At 44.0% G+C, this 11,356-nt stretch overlaps 1 non-coding gene across 1 annotated transcript; it reads left to right on the forward strand.

Annotated features, from left to right (window-relative positions):
* Window positions 1–412: 412 nt before the first annotated feature.
* Window positions 413–519, forward strand: LOC112085644. Its single transcript, XR_002898944.1, has one exon. It is a non-coding gene; the product is annotated as a small nucleolar RNA R71 (small nucleolar RNA).
* The last annotated feature ends 10,837 nt before the right edge of the window (window positions 520–11,356 follow it).

The raw sequence follows: 11,356 nt of genomic DNA on the forward strand, positions 1-11,356 counted from the left end.
CACAAATCTCTGTGGATTCGATCGCTAAATACTGCAACTGATTAGCTGTGCACTTGCGGCTTTCATTTGTTTTGTTAAGGGTAAAACTTGTTCCCTCATGTAGTTGACACTCAGCACCGCATCACTAACAAAGTTGGCTGACTGATGAGAAGCTAAGAGAAGTGTGTCTACCTTCTCATTGAGAGACTTGATGTCTTTCCTTGTCCTTTCCTCTTCAGCACTCACCGCTCCTCTTGAATTCCTTTCAAAGTCTGATCCATAAAGCTCATCACTCTGAGCTACATTCTCCACTAAGGTGATAGCATCATTGACTTCCTTGGTCATGAAATTACCATTTGAAGCTGTGTCCAAGAGGAGTCTGACCTTTGGTAAAGCACCTCTGTAGAAGGTACTCAGCAGCTGACAATCTGAGAATCCATGGTGAGGGCATTGCATGGTAGACCCTCTAAATCTTTCCCAAGCCTCACAAAAGGATTCATGGTTCTTCTGAATGAATCTTGAGATTTCATTTTTTAACCTTGCTGTTCTTGATGAAGAGAAGAACTTGGTTAGAAATGCTCTTTTGCATTGCTCCCATGTTGTGACTGATCCTTGAGGTAGAGACTTTTCCCATTGATGAGCTTTGTCTCCTAGAGAAAAAAGAAATAGCCTCAACTTGAAACTGTCCTCACTCACTCCATTCATCTTAGTTAGATCACAAACTCTATCAAAGTTGTCAATGTGATCTAATGGGTCTTCTAATGCCAAGCCATGGAACCTGTTTGATTGCACCATGTTGATCAAGCCAGATTTGATCTCAAAATCGTTTTCAGGTGTAGGAGCTTGAATCCCATATCTCTGACCCTGAGTATTGGCCTCATCACCAGCTTCCACAACTATTCTTGGACGTGGTGCTGGACCCTCTTGCTGAGCCTGGTGGTTTCCATTACCACCATGAGCCTGTTGCCCTTGATCCATACCCAACCTCTCAATGTGCTCAGCTCTTTCTCTTTGTCTCCTTGCTTGACTTCTGGTGTTGATACACCTGAAAACAAAGACAGCATTTGAAAGGTAATCAGTAAAACAAAAGAAAATGATTTGATCTCAAGAAGATCCAAAGTTCTAATGCTAGAATGAATCTCCAATTGGCAACGGCGCCAAATTGATAGTAGGAATTTTTCAATCCTGATCAATTCCTCAACTACTCATGTCATTGTAGCACTTGAGGTATCAATCGAAATGGAGATATTCTAGACACTAGAACTATGAGGAGCTATCTTAATTCAAGTATAATAAGAAGATGAGTTGGTAACAATCAAAGTGATACCTTCCTGCTCCCATCCTTCTTTCAAAATCTCTTGGCTCCTCATGCTCACAACCAGCGGTCCTAGTTGTGTCCTCCTCTTCAGCTGGCTCTTTACCCTTAGAATTAATTGGCTTCTTACATTTGGGAATTGGAGGGTGAATGGCTGAGTTGTAGAGCTGATCCTTTAGGACAATAAAGGAGACATTGTGCCTTTCTGTGAGAGTGGTGATGGCTGGGTTTGGCAACAGAACATGAACTTTTTCATCTTGCAAGAGCTTGAAGGTGTACAAGAAGTGTTCACCATTGCTTTCTTTTAGAAACCCAACCTTGGTGAGGGTAACTTCATCAATCAACCCAGGCCTGACTGCAACATTATCAAAGACAAAACCTCTTGCTTTCAGAATCCTTGTCACTAGCCATCCATTGTGCAGCTTAGTGAGCTTCTTTCTTTTACCCTCACTCCAAGCAATGTCCTTGTAAATCAGCATTTGGCGTGCCAAGAATGCACCGCTAGAAGGGATGTAATGTGGAAGGCGAAACTCTCTCTTGCTCTTCAAGTGACTGATGAGAAGATGAAGACCCATACCCAGTAGCTCCATGTCAGCTAGATGCACCACTCCATCATTGTGCTTGGTAAAGAACATTTGGCAAAGCACCTTGTGAGCATAGCGGATTGCTGGGTTTCTTATCCATGAACTCTTGCATCTTCCTCCTCTGAAGCTCCCAAAAGCAATTGTATCCCACAAGTCAGTGATCATGTGATCAGGGTATTTGAACTTCACTGTCTCTTCTTGTGCAGGTCTTGTAAAAGCAAAGATCTCATCAAGTTCTTTGAAGCTTACATGGTGTTGTGCACCATCTATTGTGAACTCTATGTGCCCAAGACCATTGCCCTCTTTGATTCTTGCATCTCTAGGGCCATATCCACAAACTTGAAGGGATGCAAGAAATTCTTGTGTAACACCATCATGAGCCACATCTTTCATCTCAAAGAATCCACCAAACCCCATGTTGTTGAAAATGAGCTGAACCTCTTCAAGAATACCCATCTTCCTCAGCAGTTCCATATCAGGGAACTTGGTTTGCTGCACTTTTGCACTTCTGAACATGTCAAAGTAGGCATCAAAAGTTGGCTCTCTGTCCTCAGAACCTGACTTTGCTTTCTTGGCCCGCTTCAATGCTGTTTCAGGGTCACTCTCTGTTCCGTCTTCATCCTCAGCCACAGCCACCTCTTTTCCTGCCCTGTGAACGACCTCAACCAATGCCAGCTCAGTACCAGAAGTTTTTGAAGTGGAGGCCTTTGTTTTCTTTGGTGCAGCAATCTTCTTTGTTTTCTTCGCAGCTGAATCCTTTGGCTTTCTCCTCCTTTTCTGTTTCTCGAAAACTTTGTGCCCAAAAGGCAAAATCTGATCCTCTGATTTCTCTTTTTTAGATTTCTCCATGGCTGCTTGTCTTTTTGTTCCTCCCATCCTGCATTTTCTCAAACCATTGTAAGCACCAAAGCAAGAGAACAACAAAAGTTTTTCAAAAATTCACCAAGTTCATGAGCAGCACCAATTGATTTTTCTTTAAAAGAAGGTCTTTCAAGCTGATTAAAAACTCATTAAACTCAAAGCAATGGCAAGAAGCAATGCACATAAAGAGTTCAGCTTGAAACACAATTTCTAAAAAAAATCGATTCACATGATGATTTTCAAGAAAATTTCTCAAAAATTCCAAGAACAGGTCATTCTCAAGCAAGATTCATGAAATCCCTATCCATTCTACTTGCACAATACTCACAAAATGATTCCAAGGTATCAAGAAGTCCGTTAAAATCGATTCCATTTGCTTTTCTCTGTTCATGAACAGTACTCTAAAGCATGGAAAAGGTGAGTTTTAACAGATTAAATACCTTGGAATCTTCAAGTTTCGAGTGTAAAACGGATGTGCAACAAGAAACTAGACAGGATTACGAGTTCAATGCAGTTGGAATCACTCAATTTGATGCAGCAACGAGAGAGATATGAAAGTTTAGAGTTCAAGAATGGAGAAGAGAGAGCAAACTCGCGATGAAGAAGAAAGAGTGGTGGGGAACAGCTGGCCTGGCGCGTCTGTTGACCGGTCAACGTCCGTACGGTCAACTGGAATTCAAATTTTGGATCGCGCCCCTTTGACCGTGTCACATGCCCGTGTCTACCAGTCGAGGATGCTGCCTCTTTGCCGCGGTCTCGACTTGGTCGTGTCTTCAGGCCGTGGCAAACCCCGAGCATTGTCCTTCTTCTTTCTTCTTGCCACGGTATGATTGTGTCCCCGTGGCAAACCCCTCGTGGCCGTGCTCATTCCTCGGTCAAACCCTCAAAAACTTTGCCACGGTCAGGCCTTTAGCCCGTGTCTTGTAGACCGTGGCAAACACCGAACCTTGGCCGCTTCACTTTTGCTTTGCCACGGCCTGGTCTTTATCCCGTGGCAACCCCTAGTGGCAAACCCCGAACGTTGGACGTTTCACCTTCATTTTGCCACGGCCTAAGCTTCTTCCCGTGGCAACCAAGTCGTGGCATGGTCCGAATGTTGCCTGGTCCACTTTTGTTCTTGCCACGGCCGCCTAGGTTCCATGTCACAAGGCCGTGGCATTCAACGAACACACGCCTCTTTTGACACGGCCTGGCCTTGAGACCGTGATTATCTCCCCGTGGCAGCACAAAGAGACTTGCCACGCCTTGGTTTTGACCGTGGCTGGCCCCCATGTCAAAGGCCGAGCACAAGCTTGTCTCCATTCCTTCATCTCTTTTCATTCTGCATTCACTTTCCAAAGGTTCAGACTCACACCTAACACCTGTAAACACTCAACAGACCCATCAAAACATCCTAAAACATAAAAAGAAAAGAATCAAAAGATCAAAAGCATATTTACAAAGGGTAAGCTTGGGGTGTCTCCCAAGAGCACTTTGTTTAATGTCTCTAAGTTTGACTTTGGTAACCTGATTAGCAGGCTGGTGGATCAAGAAGGGGAACTGATGTAGCTTCCTCCTTCCCTTGTGAAACTAAGTAATGCTTGATTCTCTGTCCATTCACCACAAATTCCTGACCACTCTTCCCTTCTAAGACAATGGCACCATAAGGCCTTACTTCAAGAACTTTGAAAGGTCCAGACCACCTAGACTTAAGCTTTCCTGGAAACAACTTAAGTCTGGAGTTGTAAAGCAAGACCAAATCACCATACTTGAACTCTCTCTTCAGAATCTTTTGATCATGCAGAACCTTGGTTTTCTCCTTATAGATCTTTGAGCTTTCAAAAGCCTCAAGCCTAATCTCCTCAAGTTCATGGAGTTGCATGATCCTTTTCTCTTGAGCTGTCTTGATATCAAAGTTTATAAACTTCACAGCCCACATAGCTTTGTACTCCAACTCAATAGGAAGGTGGCAGCTCTTCCCATATAGGAAACTGAATGGTGATGTTCCAATTGGAGTTTTGAAGGCAGTCCTGTAAGCCCATAATGCATCATCTAGCCTTTTGCTCCAATCCTTTCTGCTTGAGCTAACAGTCCTCTCAAGAATGGCCTTGATCTGTCTATTGGATACTTCAACCTGGCCACTAGTTTGAGGATGATATGGAGTAGCTATCTTGTGTTTAACTCCATGCTTTCTCAATAAACCTTCCAGAGTCTTGTTCACAAAATGGGATCCTCCATCAGAGATGACAACCCTTGGAACTCCAAACCTTGGGAAGATGATGTTCTTGAACAGCCTCACTACAACCTTGGAATCATTGGTAGGGGAAGCAATGGCCTAAACCCATTTGGACACATAGTCCACAGCAACAAGTATGTATTGATTTCCGTAGGATAAAATGAAAGGTCCCATAAAGTCAATCCCCCAGCAATCAAAGATCTCAACCTCTAGAATGGGGTTTTGAGGCATCTCACTTCTCTTAGATATGTTCCCATGCCTCTGACAGGCATCACATGCTGAAACCACCAACTGGGCATCTTTGAACATTGTAGGCCACCAAAACCCACTTTGAAGAACCTTTGCCACAGTTTTGAATGCCCCCATGTGACCTCCAAAGGCAGAACCATGACATTCTTGCAACACAGGTTGCATCTCCTCTTCAGCAAGACACCTTCTGTACAGCTGATCCTTGTTCAGAACATAGAGGTAGGGCTCATCCCAATAGTATCTTTGGACATCTCTGAAGAACTTTTTCCTCTTGTAGGCATCTAATTCAGGAGGCTCCACCCCACATGCAAGATAGTTCACTATGTCTGCAAACCAAGGCATCCTCCTTTCTTGAATGCTCTCTACTTCCTCAAAATCCAAGTATGAATGGAGCACCATCAGAGACTTTTCAGGCAAAGCATCATCTATGGGAACTTTTTCTTCAATCCTCAGCCTTGAGAGATGGTCTGCAGCCCCATTCTCAATGCCCTTCTTATCAAGCACCTCCATATCAAACTCTTGGAGCAATAAAACCCATCTCAACAGCCTTGGCTTGGCATCTTTCTTGGTCATCAAGTACCGGAGGGCTGCATGATCAGTATACACAATGACCTTTGATCCCACCAGGTAGCTTCTGAACTTATCAAAGGCAAAGACAATTGCCAGCATTTCCTTTTCAGTTGTAGCATACTTCTCTTGGGCAGAGTCAAGTGTTCTACTGGCATAGTAGATCACATGCAGCTTCTTGTCTTTCTTTTGTCCAAGTACTGCTCCAACAGCAAAGTCAGAGGCATCTGTCATGACCTCAAAAAGTAGGGACCAGTCTGGTGCCTGAACTATTGGTGCACTAACCAATGCCTCCTTGATCAACTTAAAGGCTTCTTCACATTCAGCATCAAAGATGAAATCCACCTCGTTACACAACAGTCTTGTTAAGGGCCTGGCAATCCTTGAGAAGTCCTTTATGAATCTTCTATAAAACCCTGCATGACCAAGGAAGCTCCTTATCCCTTTAACAGAAGTGGGGGTTTGCAGATTTACCATCACTTCCACCTTTGCCTTATCAACCTCAATACCCTTTTCAGAGATCTTGTGCCCAAGGACTATTCCTTCTTGCACCATGAAATGACACTTCTCCCAGTTCAGCACCAAGTTGTGCTGCTCACATCTCTCCAACACCTGTGTCAAATTAGATAGACAGTCCGAGAAGGAGGAGCCATAGACACTAAAGTCATCCATGAACACCTCAACTTTCTCTTCAATAATGTCAGAGAAAATGTGCATCATACATCTTTGAAAAGTGGCTGGTGCATTACATAAACCGAAGGGCATTCTCCTATAAGCATAAGTGCCATAAGGGCAGGTGAATGTCGTTTTCTCTTGATCCCGGGGGTCTATGGCAATTTGGAAGAACCCCGAATACCCATCGAGAAAACAAAAATAAGGATGATTAGCTAACCTTTCAAGCATTTGATCAATGAATGGTAAAGGGAAATGATCTTTTCTAGAAGCAGAATTCAATTTCCTATAGTCAATGCACATGCGATGGCCAGTTATGGTTCTTTGAGCTATGAGTTCATCCTTATCGTTTTTCACCACTGTGATCCCACCTTTCTTGGGCACAACATGAACAGGAGACACCCATCTTGAGTCAGAGATTGGGTAAATTATCCCTGCCTCAAGAAGCTTTAGTATCTCCTTCTTAACCACTTCCCTAAGGTTGGGGTTAAGTCTACGTTGGTGCTCAATAGAGGACATGGCTTGGTCCTCCAGGTGGATCCTGTGGGTGCATATTTCAGGAGAGATTCCTCTAATGTCTGCCAAGGAATACCCTATGGCTCTCCTGAATTTCCTTATTTCACTAAGTAATGCACGTTCCTCATGCTCCAGCAAGTTATCATTTATGATCATGGGAAAAGTAGAGTTCAGGCCTAAGAATGCATACCTGAGCCCTGTTGGTAGAGGCTTGAGTTCAACAGAGGGTGCATCAGCCTCATTCCAGTCCTGGTCCAGGCTGCTTTGGCTGGTGACTGATTCCTTGATAGCAAAGACTTCAGAGCCCCTTTGTTCCAGCTCCAAAAACTTTGTTTCAGGACCTAGCTCTCTTGCATTGTCCAGATACAGCTTATACCCTTCACTAGCTTCAGCCAAGAGCTCATTCTCTCCTTGTTCTTGAGTTAGAGCAGCTTGAAGAGGATCTTCAGTGTTCAGTTCCTCAAGCAACTCATCAGCCAACTGGTCCATTGTCTCCACATAGAAACATTGACCTTCAATGGTGGGTTTCTTCATCATCTCATTCACATCAAACTTGAGCCTTTCAGACCCAAGTTGAAGCTCTATTATCCCACCTCTCACATCAATAATGGCTCCTGCAGTTGCTAAGAATGGCCTGCCCAAGATGAGAGGATCTACTGGTTCCTCATCCATTTCCAGCACAACAAAATCTGTTGGAACCTCAAAACCACCTATCTTGACAGGTAGATCTTCCAACATACCAACAGGCAATCTAACTGATCTATCTGCAAGGATAAGAGAAATCCTTGAGGGTTTGAAAACTCTAAAGCCCAACTTCTTAGCTATGGAGAATGGCATCAAGCTGACTGATGCTCCTAAATCACAAAGACATCCAGAGAATAGAAGAGGTCCAATGGCACAAGGGAGTGTGAAGCTCCCTGGATCAGTTAACTTCCTTGGAATGGACTTCTTCTGAATGATAGCACTGCATTCATGACTTAGTACTACCATGCCTTGAAGCTCTTTTGTCTTGTTCAGAATTGCATCCTTCAAGAACTTCCCCATCTTTGGCATCATTAGGAATGCATCAATGAGAGGCATTGTGAGTGGTGTCTCTTTGAGTGCCTTCTCAAATACAGCTCTTGCCTTGTTCACTAGTTGCTTCTTAAATCTCCCTGGAAATGGGAGCTTGGGTTGGTATGGAGGTGGTGGCACATGCTTCTTCTCTGGTTCTGGTTCCTTTGCTACCTCTTTACCCTTTTCTGTCCTTGGTTTCTCAGCAACTTGATCATCCTTTAAGGCTGCCTCCCCCTGAGGTTGATCATTGTCCTCAATGATCACTTTGTTGTTCTCAATACCAGGTAACTCCTTGCCACTCCTCAGTGTAATAGCTTTGGCATATTCCTTGGGGTTGGGTTCTGGTTTTCCAGGTAGGTGACCTTGGTTCCTTGAGCTTGATGCCTGGTTTTGCTTCAGTTCCTTGATTTCCTGCTGCATAGTCTGTTGACCCTGAAGTAGTTGTTGCAGAATACCAACCATATCTGTACCCATCTGTGGCTGCTGTTGAACCATTGGTGGCTGAAACTGTTGTTGAACCGGCGCCTGCTGTTGGAACTGTGGTGGACCAAACCCTGGTGGTGCTTTTGGCTAAACCCTAAACCCTTGACCAACTCCAATACCAGCTCCATGACCTTGAGCCTGTTGCTCCTGAACTGGTTGTTCTATAACTACCACGTGATCTCCTTGTTCTGCCATCTCAGTCTGATCAATTTGTCTACCACGTCTGTCTCTTCTTCTCCTTGGTACCAAAAGGTTGATGTTGTCGTTTAGAGGAAAAGGAGGACCACAGCTTCTTGATCTAGACCTGGTGTTCATACACCTAAAATCACAAACAGAACTTGAAAGGAATCAGTAAAAACAAGAAAGTAAGCACTTGATCTCAAGAACAGATCAGAGCTTAATGCTAATCAAACCACAATTTGGCCATGATTAACAACATGATAGACACGACTTTTTAGGGTCTCAGGGCTATCAATCCCCTTGTCAATGTAGCACGAAGAGGTTTATCAATCCAGATGTGGTGTTAGACACTAAGCTATATGATCAAGTTCTTAATTCAAGCAAACAAGAGTGGGTTTTTATTAATCTAGAGACAACTATAAACATAAACAGGATTAAAGACTAATGACAATGACAAATGATATGAATATGATATGATGGAGGCATGAGATTCTAGACATGATAGTTGGTTAGGGTGCTTTGGTGCTAAACTAGAAATGCTAATGACAATGATGAGACATGATTCAAATGATTAAGAACTCTAATCTAGGTTAATCCTCTCATGAAGGTATTAACCCCTATACTAATCCATTTTCAAACCAAATTCCCATTTGTGAAATATGAATCAATATGCATTAATAAACAGTTCTCAATGATCATTCAAGCATTTAACAAATCATTCCCATGATGAAAAATTGCTTAAACCTCTAACACAACTCTTTCAGGAATTTCATCAAACACTTTTGGTGCATGAAATTCCCAGAATCTAGATCTCAAGTGATTATCAAGGATCTAGCATAGAGAACAGTTGTTTAGAGAAATGAATCAATGAATCTAGCCCTAAGCACTCCTAATCTAACACTTTAGCACCCTAACCTACACATCTAGAACCTCATTAAGGTAACTACTCACTAATCATGATCAACACACTAGATCATTTGCAAGATGTGTTGTTAATCATGATTAGAAGTTGATTTTGATGATAAGAAATGATGAACAAGATGGAAAGAAACTGCAAATCGATTTTAAACTCTCTAAAACAAAGTGTATTCAGTAGGTTTTCACAAAAGGGGAAAGAAGACTAAAAGTAGATTAAGTGTTCTCTACAGATTAGGTCTAAAAACCTTATAAAGGAGGCTTGGGCGAACCGGGTCAACCCGGAACAAACCGGGTACTGACCCGGCCTTGATGGGCAAAGAAGGGTTTGCCACGGTCTGGTGTGTCCTTGGTGTGACCGTGGCATTCCTGACCGTGTCAAAGACTTCATTTGTCTTCTTGGTTCATTTTGATGCTACGGTCTGATCAAGCTTCATCTGGAACTCGTGGCAAGCTACCGTGTCAAACGCCGAAGATGTGTAAAGGTTGCCACGGTCAAGCCTCCAGACCGTGGCATTCAGACCGTGCAAAAACTCGCATGCGTGTGAAATCCTTCCCAGCCAAGTCTATGCTTGCCACGGCCAAGTCTCAGGCCGTGGCATTGATGTCGTGTCAAAAACCGAAGCTGTGTAGAAGTTGTCTCCAGCCACTTTTTCATTTGCCACGGTCAAGTCCCAGACCGTGGCATTCAGCTCGTGCCAATTGCCGAAGGTTGCAAGAAGTTGCCACGGTCAAGCCTCAGACCGTGGCATTTAGGCCGTGTCAATCGCCGAAGGATGCAAGAAGTTCCTCTCAGCCAAGTGTGTGTTTGCCACGGTCAAGTGTAGACTGTGGCATGAAGATCGTGTCGTTGGCCGAGGGTGCACAAAAGTTGCCACAGCCAAGTGTGGACCGTGGCATTGAAATCGCGGCATGTTTAACTTAGTCATCCTGGGCTGTCTGGACCATCTCACATTCCGGAGAGTGTAACTTCCTGGAGACCTGTCCGAATTGAGTAATTCCGGTTGCAAAAGACAGAGGACTGATTTATCTCCAACTTTGATGAAGGAAGTTTCAGTGCTTGGGAAGTGTAAGGTTTCCTGGAGGGCACATCTTTGAAGTGCATTTACACGACCAGAGAGAAGCGTCTAGACATGTGTCCATTCCGGAGACCGTATCTTTCTTCTCAAAGCTCCGAATTGACTGATCTCGGATGTTCTGGAAAGAAGACTCAAATGTCTCTGATTCTTATGAAGTTCCCGGAAACTGAATCGGCCTGGAAGTGCACCGTCCTTCGCATCCTTCAAAACTGATCTGCTCGGTCCGGAATACCTGCGAGACAGGGGTTCCTTCCGACGAGCTTATCTCTCTGCTCACGCGTCCGAATTCCACGATTTCACTTGATATGAGACCGTGCTCCAATGCTCTCCAACTTCTATGAAGGACCTGCCGTCTGAATCGGACCGGAAGGCTCCCCGGACAGGCGATTTCTGAGACTCGTTCAAACCCGGAGATTTTGGCCGATACACTTCGTTCGCGGTACATGGAAATGGCCGGTAAAGCTTCCCGCGGTACATGAAAATGGCCGGTAAAACCTTCCTGGCCAGCGAGAATGGCCGATAATCTCCCAAGACCCAATTTTTCCACTTTTTCAAGCTTTGCTCACCATTCCACCTCCTGGATTCATCTTTTCAGCTCCATATTCACCTGATAGACACTCAAAACATGCAAAGACTCATTGGGACCTAATGCATCTCCTAAGTTCTAAAACAAACCCTAAGGACC

Source organism: Eutrema salsugineum, unplaced genomic scaffold, assembly GCF_000478725.1.
Source record: "Eutrema salsugineum unplaced genomic scaffold, Eutsalg1_0 scaffold_3, whole genome shotgun sequence".
NCBI lineage: Eukaryota > Viridiplantae > Streptophyta > Magnoliopsida > Brassicales > Brassicaceae > Eutrema > Eutrema salsugineum.